Source organism: Schistocerca nitens, chromosome 2, assembly GCF_023898315.1.
Source record: "Schistocerca nitens isolate TAMUIC-IGC-003100 chromosome 2, iqSchNite1.1, whole genome shotgun sequence".
Lineage (NCBI taxonomy): Eukaryota > Metazoa > Arthropoda > Insecta > Orthoptera > Acrididae > Schistocerca > Schistocerca nitens.
In genome coordinates this window covers 458,977,915-458,999,335 of record NC_064615.1, presented here as the reverse complement: position 1 = coordinate 458,999,335, position 21,421 = coordinate 458,977,915, and the positions used below count along the sequence as shown (strand labels likewise).

The 21,421-nt window shown below is 39.5% G+C and overlaps 1 protein-coding gene across 1 annotated transcript in view; it reads right to left on the bottom strand.

Annotated features, from left to right (window-relative positions):
* Positions 1–21,421, bottom strand: part of LOC126236346 (ATP-binding cassette sub-family C member 12-like) — a 535,156-nt gene that overhangs the window by 356,934 nt on the left and 156,801 nt on the right. The window lies entirely within an intron of this gene.

Sequence of the window (21,421 nt, the reverse complement as noted above, 5' to 3'; positions counted from 1 at the left end):
CAGGGACTTCTATATAAACAATGTCAAACTACACATGTATCAGTCAATACACAGTTGTACACAGTACAAATAAAATCTGTTTCAATAACAACAGTAAAACTATGTAGCTAACTTTTTGAGACTAAATACTATTAATTTTCATGATAATATTCATTCACAATTTATGTAGTGAACCATAACAAATATATAAATGAAGAAAAGATGATGTATGTTACACAGACTTCATTCAAAACAAATAAATACACAAACAAATATCACTTGTTGCATTTTGGCAGTTATTGACAAATGTGCTGTAAGAATATAAACATCATGGAGGCTGTTTCTGGGTGAATATACATAACATATGTACACAGCTATGAGGGTAAGTCAATAATAAAAAACACTTTTTTGTACTCCATAGGTTGATATCACTGACTCAACAATGACATGCATAATTCTCACGGTTTTTCTTGTGCAGTGCTCTGTTGGTCAAAAGAATAGCCCTATTTTTAATGGTTTCAGATCATTTTCTCATAAATTCCCCATTGGCCAGATGCACCATGAAAGAAATGATTGGAATGTTTTGTTTGCTGTACTTTGAAGTCACTAAATATTTGGAGATAATTTGCAGAATGAAGTTACAATACAGTGATAACTCTCTTAGTGAATGAAACATTTAAAAGTGAGCATTTATCTGTCTGTGACAAAAACCATTCATGTAGGTCATCCACTTCCAAAATGAACAGGAACATTAAAGAATATGAGAAAAGGATTGGTAGCACTTAATCTAACATATGGTGTGGTTTGGAGAGGAGGGAGAGACTTTCTTAGCCACATAGTAATCAGTGATGAGATTTGGGTCCATCAGTATCAACCACTCAGTAAACAGCATAATATTATGTTGAAATATCGAACTTCACCTCAGGAAAAAAATTTCAAAAGCCATGTTCTGCAGGAAAGTTGATGATGACAGTTTTGTGGATATGGGAGGTACACTGTGGATTAATTACAATCCTGAAGGTCAAACAGTGAATATTGACAGCTATTATATGCTACTGATAGACCTGAAACCCAAAATCAAATGAAAGAGAAGAGGCAAACTTTCAGTAAGTGTGGTTTTGCTTCAGAATAATTCACAATCCTCACACAGCTTGGAAAGATAACTAGATCTTTTAAAATCTTGGTATTTACCTGGTGGAGCAGTGAAGCACCCCACCACTGCCTCTCCACACACCGCTCCCCCTCCCCCATGCCCTACCTCAAAAGTGATTTTCTTATTTTTGGACCCAATTCTGTGGAGGCTGGGAAACATATCGGAAAATCCCTTTTCCTTCCCTTTCAGTACACACATACCTTGCATTTATAATGACCACCGCTGCTACTACTATTACTACTAAGATGATGATGAAGACTACCACTACTAATACTACTGCCAGCAGTAATAATAACAACAATAATAATAATAATAATGATAATGATAATTATAATAACAATAACTGTCACTGGAAAATCTTTTGGGGTGAAAGCCTTCATTCTATTTTCAATAATAATAATGATAATAATAATAATGACACTTAATTTTATCTACAAATGGACTGGTAGATTGTGCAGTTGAGCATTGTTACTTATAAAATAAGTTAACTCAACAATCCTTCTTCTTCCCAAATCTTTTGATGACATCACCGTACCATGATCTTGGTTTTCAAGTAATCACTGGTTTCTCAAATGAGGTGTGGACAAGAGCCAAGAGCTGATATACAATCCTGGGCCATACTATTCCTCAAATATGTTTTTATGCATTTAAAACTACAAAAACTCCTTTCAACTGAAGAATGTGTTGCAAGGATGGTAAAAAATCAGACAAAACAGTTTGAAAGCTCCTGGAAGAATTTGGTCCATTTCATTCTCTTTTCATTACATCTCTCAAACTGACAAACTAAAATGTTTATTTATGCTGGTAAGGAAATACAGTCTCCAGTTCTACATGCAGCTGTGAATGATTGAAGAACACACCATATGTTCATAATACAGAATCCACACTGTCTACAGGGAAATGCTGAACCCAATTGGAGAACTGAATACTGTGAAGCATGGAGAAAAAATCGTTAGTGATATTATACAAGAATGGCTCTGCTGTAAGACTAAATTTAAATGATGTGCAAATCAGTAGATAAAAATAGCTTGGGAGGCAATTTCACTGACCTAAGATTGGAGTTTATTTAATTCTCCTGCAAGAAGAGGATCACAACCATAGATCTGGGCTACCAGTTTGTTCTTTATATCATAATTCTGAAACATGCCACTCAGCATAGTGAATAAAGCAGCAACAGTTCTAGCTTGGCTAACATCATGAAAACCAAGAAGAAATTCTTGAATGTCACTGCTGCAGTTCACCAGCCACATAAGAATAGAGCATTGTGACTAGTCCAAAACATGTGTTGCTTCATCCACAATCCAGGCATAAAATGAGCTTCTACCCAACCTTGAATGTATACATTCATAAATGGATTCATTTATACATTGAATCAGTATGTTCTGTGTGATTTTTATAAAATTCAAAAAATAGCCTATTTCTTCCTGTATGCTTTTGAATCTTCATCACTTTTTGGCACAAGTTTAAAAAAGGCTCTGAGATTTCCAGGACACAGGGAATCTCCTGTCTCATATCCTGTTCACACAAAAGACTTATGATGTCAATTAGAATTTTCATGATCTCTCTGTTAGTTTTCACTTCACTGTTGTGTCTCATTTTCATTCGTTTGTGATGTTCATTAAGTAATTCTGAAATACTAAACATTTGTTTGGATAGTTCTTTAATTCAAATAAAACTATTTAGATGATCTTTATAAGAAGCATGCTGTGCTAAACCTCTATACAGATTCTCTGGATTATCAGAACCCTCGGCAGACCATTTTGTTTTTCTGTGCTTCAGAGCAAACATATCCTGCAGAATAATTTTCCTTTTGTAGGGCCACCACACAACCACTTGTGCTGCTCATACCATGAAGATTGAAATACACATGTTTTTAACTTATCTTTCTGAAGAGGGTGTGATGTCAGTGTTGGACATCCTTTCTTCAAAATTTGGCAAAATTGGCAAAATATTTAGCCTCTCTGTTGAGACCATTTGTGGGGAAATGTGAACATCATATCCACAACTCATCGGATTTTATCAGTAGGTTGAATGGTCTGAAGCTCAATAGCACAGATTTATTAGTTAGTTTTGACGTTGTCTCGTTGTTCACCAAAGTACCTCTGGCTGACTCCTTGTATCTCATTAGCAGCAAGTTTGAGGATGATATAACAGCTTTGTTTAAGCATGCATTAACCTCCACTTATTTTTTATTTGATGAACAATATTATGAACAAATTGACGGTGTCACTATGGGGAGCCCTCTCTCTCCCCTGGTGGCTAATTTGTTTATGGAGAATTTTGAAGAGAAAGCCCTCAACTCAGCAGTATTTAAACCGACGGTCTTCTGGAGATATGTGGATGACACTTTCATAGTGTGGCCCCACGGAGAGGATAAACTGATAGAGTTTTTGGAACATCTCAATTCCATTCATGGAAACATCAAGTTCACTATGGAGGGAGAGAAGAATGGCTGTTTACCATTTCTGGATGTGCTGGTTCGCCGGAAAGAAGATGGATCCCTAGGTCATTGCATATACCGTAAGCCCACACACACAGACCTGTATTTGCAGGCGTCTAGCTGCCACCATCTCTGTCGCAAATTATGAGTGGTCTGAAAACTTTGGTCCACAGGGCTCATGTAGTGTCTGATGTTGACAGCCTGCAGGATGAGCTTGTACATCTGGAGGCAGTTTTTAGGAGAAATGGCTATTCGCAACAGCAGATTAAGAAAGCCCTACAAATAAAAGCTGCAGAAAAATCACAGGATAAGGATGAGGAAGTGGAAAGGGAAGTGAAGTCTACAGCCTTTCTCCCATACGTGGGTAATGTTTCTTCTAAAATCGCTAGAATCTTGAAGAAACATAAAGTGGATGTGATATTCCACCCAGCAGCTAAGACTGCAGCCTTGTTGGGATCTGTTAAGGATGATCTGCTCTTGCGAAAGGCGGGAGTTTATGAAATCCCTTTTGAGTGTGGCAAACGTTACATAGGGCAAACCATGTGCACTGTACAGGAACGATGCGTCGAACACCACCGGTACACATGTCTTCTTCAGTCCAACAAATCAGCAGTTGCCGAACATTGCATTTCTACTTGCCATGCCATGGATTATAAAGATGTTAAGATTTTAACTACTGCTTCATCTTTCTGGGACACAGTTGTTAAGGAAGCTGTAGAAATACAACTAGCCGACAACCTGCTAAACCGTGACGAAGGATTTCATCTTGACAATGCTTGGAAACCGCTTATTTCACACCTTCACTCGGAAAGAATTTCTGCATCTTCACTTCCAACAGATATTACCACTTTTAAAGATTAATTATTTATTTACAAGCACGGTGGATTCACAGCAGTACTATTTTGTTTGCACTCTGCGCTTATCCGTTTATCTTTGCTATATACATCTTATCTATGACTAGCGCAGTAGTGGTGACTTTGATATCTTTGACGCATGCACTTTCAATCCTCAGCAGCTTTGTATCACGTGACTCTCCATCTAAATAGGCATGCGCAAATGCTATGAACTCAGTCTCCAACTCGCCTTGAAGATGGCTGGGAGGTTTCTAGCCGAAATATCGCAAGAAGAATTGTCGCTGTCCCGAGTGCACACCCGAAAGATGATGGAACATGTTAACATTGTCTACAGCAGTTAATCTCAAATTCCATTCTGGTCTCATTTTTAAGCAACAGAATACAGAAATTTGATTCATGAGCAGACTTAAGCTTTATTTCATGCCTTGAAAGTCTTATGGAAGTGCTCCTATGTTCACATTTTCTTTGTCCTGTAGAAATGAGTCAGTTGGGTCAGTTGTATGAGATGGTGGCTTTTGTATCCCAAAGTGGGAAAATAGTCTTGGTAGCAGCTGGCAATTTTTGAATTTTCTCCATGTAGCTTTTGTGGCAATGCAAACTAGCTAATTGTTATCATTTATCAATAAAAATAATCTGTCTCCAAGGTTTTAGGTATTGCAGCCATTCAAGGTGTTGTGAGCTGTAGGCAACCAAATTAAATAATGGTATGAGGTGTCAGCAGTCCAGCCCTCTCCTTCACACCAAGCTTCAGACTGTTCACAGTGGGAAGACATAGTTGTGGCAGTCCGCACACAATCACAACATCAAGTTGGCCAGCCTTGCCACCACCAGCTGTATCAATAAAGCAAACAGATCAGTAAACAGCAACATATGCATTCCATGTTCTCATCCTGTCCTTATTGTTTCATTAACCATGAGTATCCAGACAGCCCAAAACACTGATCTACTGGTCATAATTGCAACAAAAGGGTCACATTGCTTATGTTTGTAATGAAAATATTCAGCACAATGATACTTTTGCAGATGTGGATGTAAACATCATATCAGCTATTTCTGTTACCCCAAACAAGCTTTCCACTGATGTTATGGTTTTCCATAAAGTCCTGCACATACAAGTCAATACAGGAACTGTGGTAACCTTATTAAACTCACACATTATATGGACTTGAGCTCCCCTCTGCTTCTCCCTGTGTCATGCACATTAATACATTACAATAAACAGAGCATTCCTTTTCTCAGACAGTTCTTTGCCCCAGTGACCTACAAATCATTAGTCCACTCACTTACATTTCTTGATGTAGTTAATAGACATACAGAGAATATTTTTGAATTAGGAGCTTTTAAGTAGTCTGGTTTTACCACTTCATATGAAGTGAATTTAGTGTCTGAAAAAGTTCCATATACACAGTTAGATGCATTATGTTCCGAGTTTTCCTCTCTGTTCTCTCCTGGATTGGGGTGTGCCGACAATTTTCAATTGCACTTTACCATGAAACCTTACACTAGGCCTTGTTTTTTCTGCACTGTCTGGTTCCTGTGGCACTCAGGGAGCAAGTCAAAGATGAATTAGATTGCCTCACAGAATCGGCATTGTTCGGCCTATTGCATCAAGTGAATGACCCATCCCTTGGTTATAGCAAAGAAATCGTCAGGCAGGTTACACCACTGTGATGATTTTAAAGTTTCTGTGAATGCACAATCTATAGTGGATACATATCCAAAACTGCACCTGGATGAACTCTTTGCAAAGTTATCAGATGGTCAATATTTCTCAAAAATTGACTTGTCAGACACCTATTTACAACTCTCTTTAGATACAGAGTCAAAATGTATATTAGTTGTCAATACTCCTTTTGGAATGTGCCAATACTTGCAGCTGCCTTTTGGAGTTGCCAGTGCTCCCACTATTTTTCAACATTTTTTGGAACAACTTACAGTGTCTGTACCAGGTTGTGCAGATTATTTGAGTGACATTGTAGTTTCCAGTACCTCCACTAAAGAACATCTGCAAAAACCCTGTACTCATTTTTCTCTTCTCCAAGCGGCTGGGCTGAAGTGTAATTTAGAAAAATGTCAATTTTTTTCAATCTTGGAACTGAAGTTCCTCATGAGGGTCTCAAACACATGCGACAACATGTTTCTGCTATTGTGTCACTTTCACACCCTACACCAGACAAAGAACTTCAGGCTTTTCTATGCAAAGTCACTTACTACCACAAACTTTCACCTGGGCAGCGACAATTGCACAGATTTACATGCGTTGCTGTGCAAAGGGTCTCATTTCTGCTGGTCATCAGCTTGTGAAACCACATTTTCCACCATTAAGACCATGTTGCTGTCTACACCCTGCTGAGTAATGCACCAATCAGGCCTCCACTTGGTCCTTGTGACAGATGCATCACAATATGGGCTGGGGGTGGTACTGGCTAATAGATATCTCGATGGCTCCAAGAGGCCTACTGCTTATGCCTCAAAAATTCTGACTCCTGCTCAGACTAGGTACTGTCACATAGAAAGGGAAGCTCTGGAATTGTATACGCTGTGCTGAAATTCAATGTTTTATGCTATGGTGCCAAACTCCACCTGGTCACTGATCACAAACCACTAGTTTCCTTATTCAATGCTTCTGCATTATTAACAGATAAAGCACCATATCACATTCAATATTGGGGTCATTTCCTTTCATGTTACATCTACAAGATTCATTTCTACCCTACTAGCCAACAAGCAAATGCCAGTGCTTTGTCACACCTGCCGGCAGGTCTGGACCCAGGATTTGATCAGAATAAATTGCTTTGTTTCCACATTTATGTTACCACACAGCAGATAATTAATGGTTTTCCTGTAACTAGCACATGGGTCATGAAGGCTGTACCTTCAGATCCCATTTTGTGGAAGGTCATAACATTCATACAACATGGTTGGCCAGATTCACCACCTTCTCGTGTATCCGACCCACTCCATAATTATTACATATTTTGACACTGATTCTCTGTTGTGGATGGTGTTCTGCTTTTAGACATGGATCACATGGCCCCTTGAGTAATGATCCCCTCAGTGCTTCCTTCAGAGGTTCACCGCTTATTACATGCTGATCATTGGGATGTATCACACACAAAAGTGTTGGCCTGCCAACACGTTTTTTGGCTCATCTTGGATGGTGAAGTTACACACATGTTTGCCTTTTGTTCACAGTTTGTGATGCACCAAGCAGCTCTCAGGGCATTATTGTCTCCTTGGCCTATGCCGTCGTGTGCATGCCACCGTACATAAGTGGATTCTGCTGGCCCCTTTCTCAGCACTTATTGGCTGTTGGTCATTGACACACATTCTTCTTTTCTGTATGTTCTTCATTGTGTCTCTACATTCACAACTGCCACCATTGCAGCCTTGTGAAAATTTTTTTCACTTGAACGCTGGCCCATGATATTACTGTCCAATAATTGTCCACAATTTTCATCACAGGAATTTGTGGCATTTTGGAATTCCTGTGGTATCTGTCACATCCTCGACCTGTCATTCCATCCAAAACCTAATGCTGAGGCGTAATGCCTAGTGAAAATGTTCAAAACTCAGATGAAAAATTATTTTGCCACCTATTCACCCAATGTTGCCTTTGATCGTTTTCTTTCCTCATACTATTTTACACCATTTAGCGAGAAGAGCCTGGCATAGCTATTCCACAGGTGACAGCTGAGGACACTGCTACACCTCCTGTATCATCCACCTGGACATCAATCCGTGCATCCACCGCATCTCTTCCTGCCAGATGTGGCTGTCTGGAGGCAGAGTTTTGGACATTGCCCTAAATGGATTCCAGCTCTCATTGACAGGAGTTGGGGGTGGCACTTCTATGATATCTGCATGGGGGATGGCCTCTGCTTGAGGCACTATGGCGAGCTTCACATTCATGTGGATGGCTGGGTGCCCCTTGATGTCACACCATTGCCTCCATACCCGTCCACAACAGATGCCACATCAACTGCCATTGTCAGTTCTCCATTACTGTGCAGGTAATGGCATCCACCCTCAGTGGCCGAATCAGCAGTTCCTCTATTTCTTCAAACACCATCATCAGGGATTACTTCAACCATTCCTGAACAACTGTTTGTACCAGTATCACCAGCACCAGGAACACTGCAACCAGAGCTGATGACTGAGGTCGACATGAAAACAGTCCCTGCCTTGTTGGTTTTGCCGTATGCTTTGACATGGGAAGGTAGGCGCAGAATGTGTCTTTGTTTAAAGATCATGAGATGGTACACTAAGCTTTCCACCTTAGACAGAGCCCAGCAGATGAGGAGGACAGCATGGATATCTCAAGAAGCCATGATCTTCCTAAGAGAGGAGGAAAGCAGTGATGCATGCACGTACTTTTAAAAGGCCACATATGCAGCAGTGCTATGTCATTTGCAGAGGGTGCCTCAGACTTGTGTGTGTGAGTGTGTGTGTGTGTGTGTGTGTGTGTGTGTGTGAGAGAGAGAGAGAGAGAGAGAGAGAGAGAGAGAGAGAGAGATATCACCATCAGAGCCTGCCCTGGGCCCCATCTATTTAAGGCTAGCAAAGCTACTTTCATCCTCAGTTCTCTACATGTACTGCCACAGCTCTTTATGTATGTAATTGGTTCCTGCTCAATGTTACTTAAATACTGTGTTCAAGTTGTTAATGCTTCTGTGAAATAAAGCTGAGTTGTTTTCAATCTACTGGTCATATTGTACTTATACCTAATTACAACAGCATTGTTTCACAACCCTTCCTCAGGTCCTTAAAACAGGACCCTAACCTGTCCTCTGCAGAACTTCAAACTCTTCATTTCCTAAAAGCTGATGACTCTGTCATTATCTTCTCAGCAGACAAGGGATCTACCACTGTGGCACTTGACCAATGGGTGTATGAAAGTGAATGAATGTTTACACAAGTTTTCTGGCACCTTTACCTACAACATCTGCCATCAAGATCCCATGTCAGTGATTCGAACTGTCTGCCACCGGTAGCTGAGTGGTCAGCGCAACAGAATGTCAATCCTAAGGGCCCGGGTTCGATTCCCGGCTGGGCTGAGATTTTCTCCGCTCAGGGACTGGGTGTTCTGTTGTCCTAATCATCATCATTTCATCCCCATCAACGTGCAAGTCACTGAAGTGGCGTCAAATTGAAAGACTTGCACCCGGCGAACAGTCTACCCAATGGGAGGCCCTAGCCACATGACTTCTTTTTTTTTAAATTTATTTATTTATTTATTTTTTTGTGTGTGATTCTAACTGACCTGTAGTCCCTCCTAAAAACCTCAGGACCTTCACAAGGACTAACACATCAACCCATAGAGCTTCGTACCCCATGCATCCCTATCTTTTATCTTCTTCCTAAGATCCACAAACCCAATCACCCTGACTGTCACATAGTTGCTGACTTCAAAGCACCCACTATACATATATATCTATTTTAGTTGATCAACACCTGCAACCCATAGCACAAAGACTTCCCTCCTATATTAAAGACACCAACCGTCTGAAATCTGTGGCTGTCCCACTTCCACCAAACACCTTGCTTGTCACCATTGATGCCACTTCCCTCTATGCTAACATACCATACGTACATGGTCTGCCTGCTGCTTAACATTTTCTCAGCCAGTGCCCATCTGATTCCAAACATATGACACCACTCCTGCTCACTTAATCAACTTTCTACTAACCAACAACTACTCCACCTTTGTGGGGCAGTCATACAAACAGATCAGGGGTACAGACCTGGGAACCAGGATGGCTCCTTCCTATGCCAACCTTTTCACAAACCTCAGCTCCTGGTTAGCTTCAGAAACATTGATAACATCTTAACCATATGGAGTCTTGGTGAGGTGACCTGTTAAAATTTCTGGAATCTCTAAATATATTCTCCCAATAAAATTTCACTTGGTCCTACTCAGAATTTCATGCCACTTTCCTTTGTGTTGACCTCTTCTTCAAAGAGGGTCAGCTACACACTTCTTTTCACATTAAACCTACTAACAAACAATGTACCAACATTCTGACAGTTTCCACCCCTTCCATGTCAAATGTTCTCTCCCATACAGTATTGGCATTAAAGGCAAACATCTTTGAACTGATGCAGACTTTTTACAGCAATACACACCACCATTTTCACCTCAGCCTCTGCTGATTGTAATTACCCAACCAGACTAGTCAAAAATCAGAGTTCCTGCTCCACCACATCCAATCCTTGTACTGCTGATCCCTCCAAAAAATGACATACGAGTACACCACTTGTCACTCATATACTGGTCTTGAAAGCATTAATCAACTACTTTGATAAGGTTATGACTTCTTAAAATCATACCCCGATATGACGCCCATTCTGTCCAAGATTTTACTCATCAGACTTAGAATAGCTATTCATTGCCTTCTCCATGTTCACAGTACCCTTTGTCAGATCTATGCTCCTTCTGCACCAACCTCCCTAACCTATGCATCCTACCCCTGTGACTGTATCCACTGCAAGACTTTCCCTATGCACCCTCCTGCCACCACCTGTATCAGCCCTATAACTGGTAAAACACATACCATCAAAGGGATAGCCATCTGAGAAACAACATGTCATATGCTAGCTGTTGTGTAAAAATTGTTTGGCCTTTTACATTGGCATGACTACCACCAAGTTACAAGTTAGGATGAATGAGCATAGGCAGAAGGTGTATACTGGGAACACACAATACAAATGGGTACCCAAAATATAGTAATTATTTTTTAAAAGCTATATTTTCTTTCTTTCTTTGGGCTTTGTCCTGTGTCACATGGGGTCAGCCCTGTTATTAAGGATTTGGCAGTGTCATTAGCAGAGGGTGGCCGGATGCCCTTCCTGCTCCCACCCCGAACCCCTGAGGATGGAAGAAGTGTACCCCAGCTGTTTGTGTCTAGTTTAAGCCACGAAATAGTGCAAACGTCTGCAAATGCCTGTGAGTCATGGAACTGAGGCGGAACATGGGGACCAGCCTGGTATTCACCTAGCAGGATGTGGAAAACCACCTAAAAACTACATCCAGGCTGGCCATCAGACCAGCCCTCATAATTAATTCACCGGGCGGATTGATCTGCTGCCGGCACGCCTACCTGAGTCCAGGAAGCAGCGCATTAGCACTTTCGGCTACCCTGGTGGGTTTTTTAAAAGCTATATATTTTCAAATATATTTACAAAACAACCTTATCCCCTTAAAAATACACTCCATTACAATTGCAACTAATACATTTTTTCCACCAGTGCTTCCACTTTTTGAAACACTTTTCGTAGTCATCAGCACTTTTTGTAGTCATCTTTAGAAATGGCTGATAGCTCCTCCCTCATTTTTTTCTTGCGTTCTTCAATGTTGTCAAGTTGGTGTCCTTCCATTCCCCTTTTCATGCATGGAAATAAGAAAAAGTCACAGGGAGACAGGTCAAGTGAGTAAGGTGTGTGGGGCAGTGAAACCATGGCGTTTTTAGCCAACAACTGTCTAACAGGGATGGCTGTGTGGCAGGTGTGTTGTCAAGGTGGAAGAACCAGTCTTTTGTCTGCACAAATTGGGCCTTTTCTGACAAGTACTGTTGTGAAACCTTCTTAAAACTTCCAAATAAAAGGTTTGATTGGTGGTCCGACCTTGGGGAACAAACCCTTGGCATCAAAAAAGCAAATCAGTATTGTTTTGATGTATGATTTGACTTGACAACATTTTTTTGGGTGGGGTCATGATGACATCTTCCTTCCACTGGTTTCACTGTTGTTTTGTTTTTGTGTTATAATCATAGCACCATGACTCATCACCAGGCCTTTGACAGAAAATCTGGATCAGCTTCAAGCTGTTGTTTCAAAGCATATGTTTCAACTTGACATTCCTTTTGATTGTCCATCAGAAACCTAGGAACAAACTTGGCAGTAACCCTTTTCATTCCCAAGTCTTCCATTAAAATTCACTGAACTGAGTTCTAAGGAAACTACTGATATCTGACAGTTGATCAGTTTTCTGTTGAAGGTCTGTGAGCATTAGTTCTCAAATTTTTTTCAATATTTTCATCGATTCGGGCAGTTTATAGACGTCCAGAACAAGGTTCATCATCAATCAACATGTTGTCATTTTTAAATCAAGCAAACCATTCATTCACTTCAGATATTCCCATAGTGTCATCTTGGTAAGCTGTTTACAACTCTAAAACATTTTCAGCAGCATTTTTACCAATTTGAAAACAAAATTGCACAGCTGCACACTGTTCAATTAAACTTGCCATCATAAAAAATGAAACAAGAACAAAAGAGCGCTAGCAAGCCTGGTTTACAACACAGGTGGCACTGAACTGGCAATGAGTTTCCCTATGCATGCCTAGCGGCAAAAATACGTACTCCGCAAGCTTTGCCCACAGCAGTGTTATTCCAGTTTTTTTCTGGGGGTGCCCCCTCATAACATGTTGCAGAGAATGCTCTTCAGCATGACAGTCATGACCTTTGTGCTTGTTTCATCATACATGTCATCTGGATTCTTCCCCGAGACACCAGTTTACCAGAACTCTGTAGGTGGTAACAGGGGCTACAACATGTTCTTGGTTCTCACGATGCACCTGGCCTTAATTTATGTTCATTTCTTTGGTCTCAGCATTTCTTTACGTTAACTGTTCCTTTGTTAACTTCCTTTTAGCTTTATACATCTTCTATTTTGTGACTTTCCTATTTTTTGCCATCCCCTTCCACCTATATCATAAGCAATGCACTTAGCTTTTCACTATTATTAACTCCTGCATGATGTTTTAGCATAGATCTCTGTCTTGTATATTACCAATATTACCCTATCTTCCACTATATAAGCTCTCAGGTTTTCAAATATTGTCCAGTGCTGCCTCCCAACAGTCAATCTTTCCTTCTTACGCTGTCTTGTAAGTGACCCCTGACCTGAGATTCTGGGCAACTTATCTGAACTTTATCCCCTTTCCTAAACCTCACCAGGCATTTTACTTCACTCATCTTGCTTCCTCTTCAACCCTACTGCAAGAAGAAGGAGTCACTGGCTCCGAAAGCTTGCAAACTGTAATCCCTTTTGTATGTGTGTCCTCCTGCCACCACTTGGTAAGTAGATTTTTTAATCTATCTAATTCTGTTAATGATATTAATTGTATTTATGGTTATTACTGTCATCTAAAATATGTTTACCATTCTGCCAGTAAAAGTTTTACATGCATTAATGTATTCTGTTAGATTCTTAACATGGTTGTTAATTACAAGATTAGTGCCTGGTTGATTTTGAATACAGAGTCCTCATGAACTTGATCCTGGTTTGGTAATTGGATTGAATATTGGTTTCTGTGTTTACATGGGTCATTAAAAGATAACTGCCCCTTTTGTCTAGAAGTCTGATATTCAAAGAGATGCACTTAGCAAACTACATAATTTTTATGAGTATTTCCTCTGGGCCTAGGCATCAATGCCATAATCAATGGATTAGTTAAGTGTAGAAAAATAAATGAATAACATAAGCATGGAGTTTTCAAGTGACTCCTATTTTCTTCTGTCCAGGCGTTCTTTAAGGTGTCCAAACAAATGATAATTATTAAAAAGAGGGCAGGGTGGGTCAGGGTCTTTCGTTGTAAGATGGCCATTGTTTATGCAGTCTTATACACGAAGAACAATTACTTTCCCTTGGCTTGTCTTCTATGAAATGGCATGTTGTAGCATGTGTAACCATGTCTATAAGTAATGTGGAATAATATTTGGCACAAAATGTAGCCCCTTGTTTCTAATGATAACATTTCATAATTATTTTCCAATAGACATGTTTCATTCGCATTACTGGAGACAAAAAATATTTATGATGCAAATTTATTGAGTCTCAAGGAAAAAGTAAATTATCAATGTTATTTGTGCCAAAGGAGGACCTTATATCTTGAACTCAGTTAAATAGCTTTTCACTCAACTCCTTATAAGATTAAAGATGGTGAGACTTGCAGTACGCATATGAATTTCAGGACAACATTCATGGACAACTGCTAACCATTGTTGAAACTAATTTTTACATCAGCTTCATTGTTACACAGTTACTTTTAATACTTCATATGATGAAATGTTGAACATGATCAAATACACTGTGGTGTTAGGCCTAACATATCCATGTTGCTCACAGCCACACTCACTATCTTTCAATATCCACCAGTCTATTTCACCTGTAAATACTTGCAGACATAATTACATCTTTATATGTCATCAGACACAATGCTTTCATCACTAACATTGTTGAAGGGAAAGGGCTGAAAAAGAAAGGAAGAGGATGATCTAGGATGCAGTACTTGGAAGAGAGGATGTGACAATCACATGGAACTGAAACAAATGACCAGTGACAGAAAAGAGTGGTTGAACTGACAAGGCACTGCTAGCCTTTAGAATATGTATGTTCTTCACTGGATTCATATTTTTCTTCACATGCATTGTCACACAGAGCAAAAAGTACACTAATATTTCAGCATCATAAGAAGGTACACAACTCTTTTGAAGGCATAGATCTCATTTTGAAAATGTTAAATAAAACTGCATGTATTTTCAGTTCTTTCACATCAAAAAAATTTAACCATTCTCAATTACTTTTGTAGCATACATTTAAGAAGACCAAACTGCAGTGATGCAACCAAAGTCATTTTGTCTAAAGACAAGAACAACAGGGAGAGGTGAGCAAATTAATCATTTTTACACTCTTATTTCTTTTTCCTGTATTGTCATTACTGCAGCATATATTTATCTTCTTTGAATAACTGCAACAAACAGCATAATCTTTTATCTATAAAACCTGTGCATGACTGTAATACTTTACTCATTAGACCAGTGCAAGCCACTGAATTTAAGCTTGTTGGGCCTGTGACGATTTTCAAAACTTTATCAGAAAATGTCTATATTGGACACTGAATGCATCTACTGGTACTTGCTGTAACCATCTAAGTACCTCTGTAGTTCTCATTTCTAAACACCTCTGTCAGGAAAACACATTGAAGGTAAAATTAGAGAGATTTGAGCTCACACAGTGGCTTACCAAAAATAATTCTACCTGGAGATCATTCACATCTGGAACAAGAAAGGGAGGAAGTAACAGTGATACGCAAAATACCCTCCACCAAACACTATATGGAGACTTCCTGAGTATAGATGTGGACGCAGATGTACAAGCACCTGAGCGCTGGAGTGATTAGATTTGTAATAAGTGATTTAAAAGGTCAAGCTGCCAAATGGAGAGCACTGAATTTGACAAATTTGTTTTCCACAGTCACTTTCAGAACTCCTTCAAAGCCAAATTTTGGAAAGAAGGAGATCAGAAAAAGTTTACTACAAAAAAATGTTACATACGTTTGATAGTTATAAGCAGTTTGTGAAGTGGAATTTGAATAAAGCTACACCTAGTTGTGTGATTATAGGCAGTTCATTATAGGCAGTTTGTGGAGCAGAATTTCAATAAAGCAAAGTATCTTGATGACCTGATCAGAGAGGAACACTTGTTGTAAGTAGTTATTAGCAGATTCCTTTGGAAAATATGAGAAAAACTGTTGGTCAAAGACTGGATAAAAATGTCATATTTATTTGGCTTTTGGTTCAAGAAGACACCATAAAGAAGGTGAACAATGATGAAATCATTAGGGATACAGGTAAAAGGATTAGATTTAATAAAGGTAATAGGAACCACTGATAATGGGAATGGCAGAGGTAGAGACAGAGAACACTGCAAGAGTTCTTCAAACTGTGGAGATAAAATTAACAGTATGCAAAGGGTAGAAAGAGAGAAGATTCTGAGAGAGGGTTTGAGACACAGGATACAGTGAATGCCTCTGTGAATGTCAGATAAAGATTTATAGGGCTTGATGGTGAGAATCTGATGAACTGATTACTTTAGGAAGGAAAGAGAGAAGATTCTGAGTGAGGGTTTGAGACACAGGATACAGTGAATGCCTCTGTGAAGGTCAGATAAAGATTTATAGGGTTTGATGGTGAGAATCTGATGAACTGATTACTTTAGGAAGAAATCAAGTAATGGGCATATGGTCATTTTGAACAATTTATACAAGTTTTATTGAAGAGGTACTAGTGAATGTTACTTTAGATTCAAATAGTACTGTAAATGTTTTAGAAGGGGAATTTCTAGATTAGAATGTCTTACTGAAAAAACATCCTGAATCTCCAATAAATAGTGTTATGCAACAGGAGTAACAATAGTAGTGAGTAAACCTATTAGAAGAGAAGTATTAGTAGAATTAAAAATATATCTATGTGAGTTTGAACAACATACATTATTAGTATCATCTATTAATGTGCCCTTGCTGTTTGCATTGAATTGGTTTTGAACATTGAAATACAATTGGATTTCAAATATGTAAAGTAACACTGAGAAAGACAGAGGTGTCAAATAGTAATGCAATTAAACAAATTAATGCCCAGATTATAGGAGACACACAAGCAACAGAATTATCAGGCATCATGTACATCATGCTGCTACATTCCAACTTGGTAGACTAGAAAACAATATGTGTTCAAACAACAAAGGTTCAATCGATTCCAACCAACAGAATGCAAAGACAGTTGGTTTCATTCATAAAGCATCAACAATAAGGCCAGAAATGCTAAAATATTTGAAGAGTTAAAACTACAACTGCATAACCCTTATTTTATGAAACCCTACTCTATACCATTGGCCGTTAAGGACACAGTAAAAAAAGGAAATCGAATGAATGATGTGTTCAGGGTCCTTGAAAGGATTAATAGTCAATTTAAAAGCTCGTTATTGGCGATAAAAAATCTGACAGTATGGTCAGAATAGTTTTGGATCCCCATACGGTGAACTCCATTATTAAAACTGATAGGCATAGATCCCTTATAATTAATAGCAAAAATGTCTAAGACATAAGGACCATGGACTTGACAGGGTAATACTGGTAAATACCTCTAGGAGAGGAGTCACTTTCATATTTTGATGGGCATAGTTATCAATTTAAAGTGGTACAATTTGGTCTCAATGTGTCAGTCTTCTCCTTCTTCTTAGCATTTATCCCACACTAGCAGAGTCCACTTGTTGACACATCTGCCTCTATTTGGGTCTGTCAAGTACATCTCCATAGGTAGCATTGACAAATTCCATATCCTTCTTGATACGGTGAATCCATCACGTCTTGGGTCCACCACGAGGTCGTTGACCATTTATGTCAAGGTGCATAGCTGTTCTTGCCACCAAGTCTGCTTTACTGCACGTGACATGTGTGTACCATATTAACCTGCTTTTCCACAGTTTGTCTGAGATAGGTGCAACTCCAGGTCACCGCCAAACACTGACATTTGTTGCATGGTCAAATCAGGTTTGCTCAAGGGACCATCGGAGTATTTGCATTTCCATCATGTGGGATGCTTCGTTGTTGTCGGCTAACACTCTGTCACCATAAAGTGTGACTAGGTGTACTACAGTCCTATAAACCTAGGACTTAAGGCATAAAGGCATACAGTGATCACACAGGATGACAGTTACCTGCCGCCATTTCATCCAAGCGGTGTTAACATGGACACTGCTATCCGGTAGACTTTCTCCATCACTGCACATGAGTGACCCAAGATATCTAAACTGCTCCACTTTCTTCAGGTCTGTGCCAATGACTCTGATGGTCCCATCAGTTTGAATACCACAAGCCACATATTCAGTCTTCTTGATATTCAGTCAGTTCTGTCTTTTTGATATTCAGCCGGAGGCTAAATTTGCCAAGTAATTGATTCCATTGCTGTATCTGTTCCTGGAGACCTTCACGGTGTTTGCTTTCCAGTAAAACATTATCAGCATACAGAAGTGATCAAGGATGTGGTGACTGTAGGTCATATGTCACAGTGTCCACACAGAAGATAAACAATAGAGATGACAGTTTTGAACCATGATATACTACGATACTGATAGTAAAAGGAGGTGACATTCCCACTGCACAATGGACATTGGAGGAGACATTTTGATACAGCAACTAGAGCCATTGGACATAGGCTCCAGGGACATTGTGAGATCGTAAAACATGCCAAATAAGCTGATGTGGGACATGGTCAAAGTCCTTTCCCACATCTAGGAATGACATATGGATATCCTTGTTCTTCTGAATGTGTTTCTCAATAAGTAACATAGCAACATGTATGGCATCTGTGGTTTCACTTCCTTTGATAAACCTGCATAGATTTGGGGTGATAGAAACAATTGGGCAGAGCCTGGAGTCCATAACATGCTCAAAGGTCTTCATGGTGTGACAAAGCAGTTGAATTGTTCAATACTGCGAGCATTCTGTCACATTAGCTTTTGCCTTCAAGATTGGCATAGTGACACTAGTTGTCCAGACTGCTGGAACAATATCCTCATCAATGATTCTGTTGGAGAGGGTAGTAGAAACTGTGGCTCTTCCATATTTCAGCTGTGATCATCAGGGTGAGTATCCTTCCCATTCTTCATCTTCTTGACCACTTCCTTGACCTCCTGGATGGTAATTGGTAGTACAGGTCCAGCAAATGGATCAGCACTCAGTATTGGAGGATGGTCAAATTCCTCATTGCCGATTTTGGAGACGTACTCACTCCATCTGTGAAGAATGTTGGAAGCATCTCAAAGGAGTTGATGGCCTTTATCTTTTGTGTGTTTGACATGACCAATGTCGTGGGTGGCTCGGTGGCATGCTTTTGTGAGATGATAAATTTTATTTGCTCCTTCAGGTCTGTCTACTTCAGCATACACACTGCCATAGTAAGAAGATTTGGTTGCTGCAACTGCTCTCTTGGCAGCCAATTTTTGCATCTTATAGCATTGCAGATCTTCATTAATGCAGGACTGGAAACACACTTTGAAAGGCTTCTTCTTCTCCCTCACAGCTTTTGCATGCCTTTATTCCACCACCAGACTTCTTTATTGATTACTCATTTGCCTAGCTTCATCCTACCAAGAAAGTTATTCACTGCACAATGGACTTGGCTAGTAATGCTGTCCCATATGCCTGGTACTGGCTGATCTGTGTCTATGTTGACGGCCTTAAGAGCAGTGTAATCTGAGCTTTGCATTCTGACATGCCACCATTTGATTTCTGCACTCCAATGATTTGGGAATGAGTTCAATTGTGAATATTCAACTTGAGGTTCATGACAAGAGGTTGATGCTTGGGGGAGGGAATTGACTCTCAAGGAATGACTTTTATGTCAGTTACCGGCTTCAGGTTGTGTCTTCTTGTAAGCAGATAGTCAATTTGAGTCTTGTGTCCACTACTTGTATAGGTTATCAAATGTGTGAGCCTCTTCTTGAAGAGTGAGTTGGTCACCCCAAGATCATGTGTTTGGGTAAAATCTGGAATCTGTATCCCATCCTCATTGACAATGCCATATCCATTTCCATCATGAACTAGTCATATCCATTTCTTGCTACATGACCATTGAGGTTGCCTCCTATTATCAGATTTGTTTGTATTCAATAGCGCATAGATGAATATCTAATTCTGTCCAAAATTCATCCTTCTCTTCATTAGGGCATCTGACTTGGGGTGCATAGCAGGACACAATTCGAAATGTAAATGTGCCAGACTCGATCATTACACTCATGAGTCGATCAGAGATTTGGTATACATTAATGACACTGTCCTGATACTTATCACTAGTCACAATCCCTACACTATTACGAGTGCTGTTTGTGCTATTATAGTACAATTCGTATCCATCACTGATCACTCAGACCTTTGCTCCTTTCCATTGCATGTCTTGGATCCGTGCGATGTCTATGTGCCAGTTTCTCAAGGTTTCAGCTAATTCCTGGCTTCTTCCAGACATGGTTGCAATGTTGACAGTAGCAATTCACACATGGACTAACTTCTTTAGCCTACCTCGTCCAGTGGCAGGTAGCCCTTGCCCATTTCTCACATTTCCTTGGCGATTGGAATATGCGTCAATTGTGGGGAACACCCTAGCGTTCATACCCAATTTTTGAACAGACGTGCTTATTTGATGCAACTGATATAGGCTTCAGCTGATGTGGCACTATCTATTTTAATTTGAGTGCTGGACCAAGTTATTGGAGAAAGTCTTAAGAATGTGGATGACATAATTGTTCCACAAACATGTTGTGGTCATTTTGAAACACTCAAGGAGCTTTTAGTTGGGTTGTTACAGCAGGGACTAAAAATCAAATTAACCACATCTCAGCATGATAGGAACAAAGTAAAGTATATTGGACACAGAACAAAAACAGAAAGAATAAGGCCTCACTTGAAGAAATTAGAAGCCACTGACAAGTTTCCAATACCCTTTATGAAAATACAGTTAAAGACCTTTGTAGAGATGGTAGGATTTTAAAGAAAATTTGTCTCTGGGCCCAACCTGAATATCACATCACTACTATACATTATAAGGACAAGAAGAAAGTTGAAGTGGGCAAAGAAATCCAAACAGAAATTTGATCCTGCAGAGAAAAATTCATTACAAGCTACTTTGCTATGTCATCCCAATTTCAGCTTGCCTTTTTGTTTAGCCACAGGTGCTTCAGATTATGGACTGGGATGTGTACTTTTAAATTAAGTAGGAAATACTGATGGTATTATACAGCACATTACTGGCCATGCAAGTAGGTTAATGACAGTACAAAACAGGCTTATTGGGTTGGTTAGTTACAAATCCCAGAGATCACTTGAACAAGTCTTTTATCCAAATCATGTGGAATGAGTCAGTTTACAGGATATGTACACATGATTAACATTAACACTAATGAACACATTTTTTTGCACCACCCATGCACTTACATTTAGAAACAAAGTTTTATCATCAGGCTATTCTGTTTTAAATGGAAATTTGTCTATGGAGTAGAAGGAGTTATTCAAGAGAAATGATTTTAACTTAGTTTTAAAACTTGCTTTGTTAGTTATCAGACTTTTTATGTTATTGGGAAAATGATCAAAAATTTTCACTGTTGCATATTGACCTCTTTTCTGAGCCACTGACAAATTTAATAATGGGTAATGACATTTT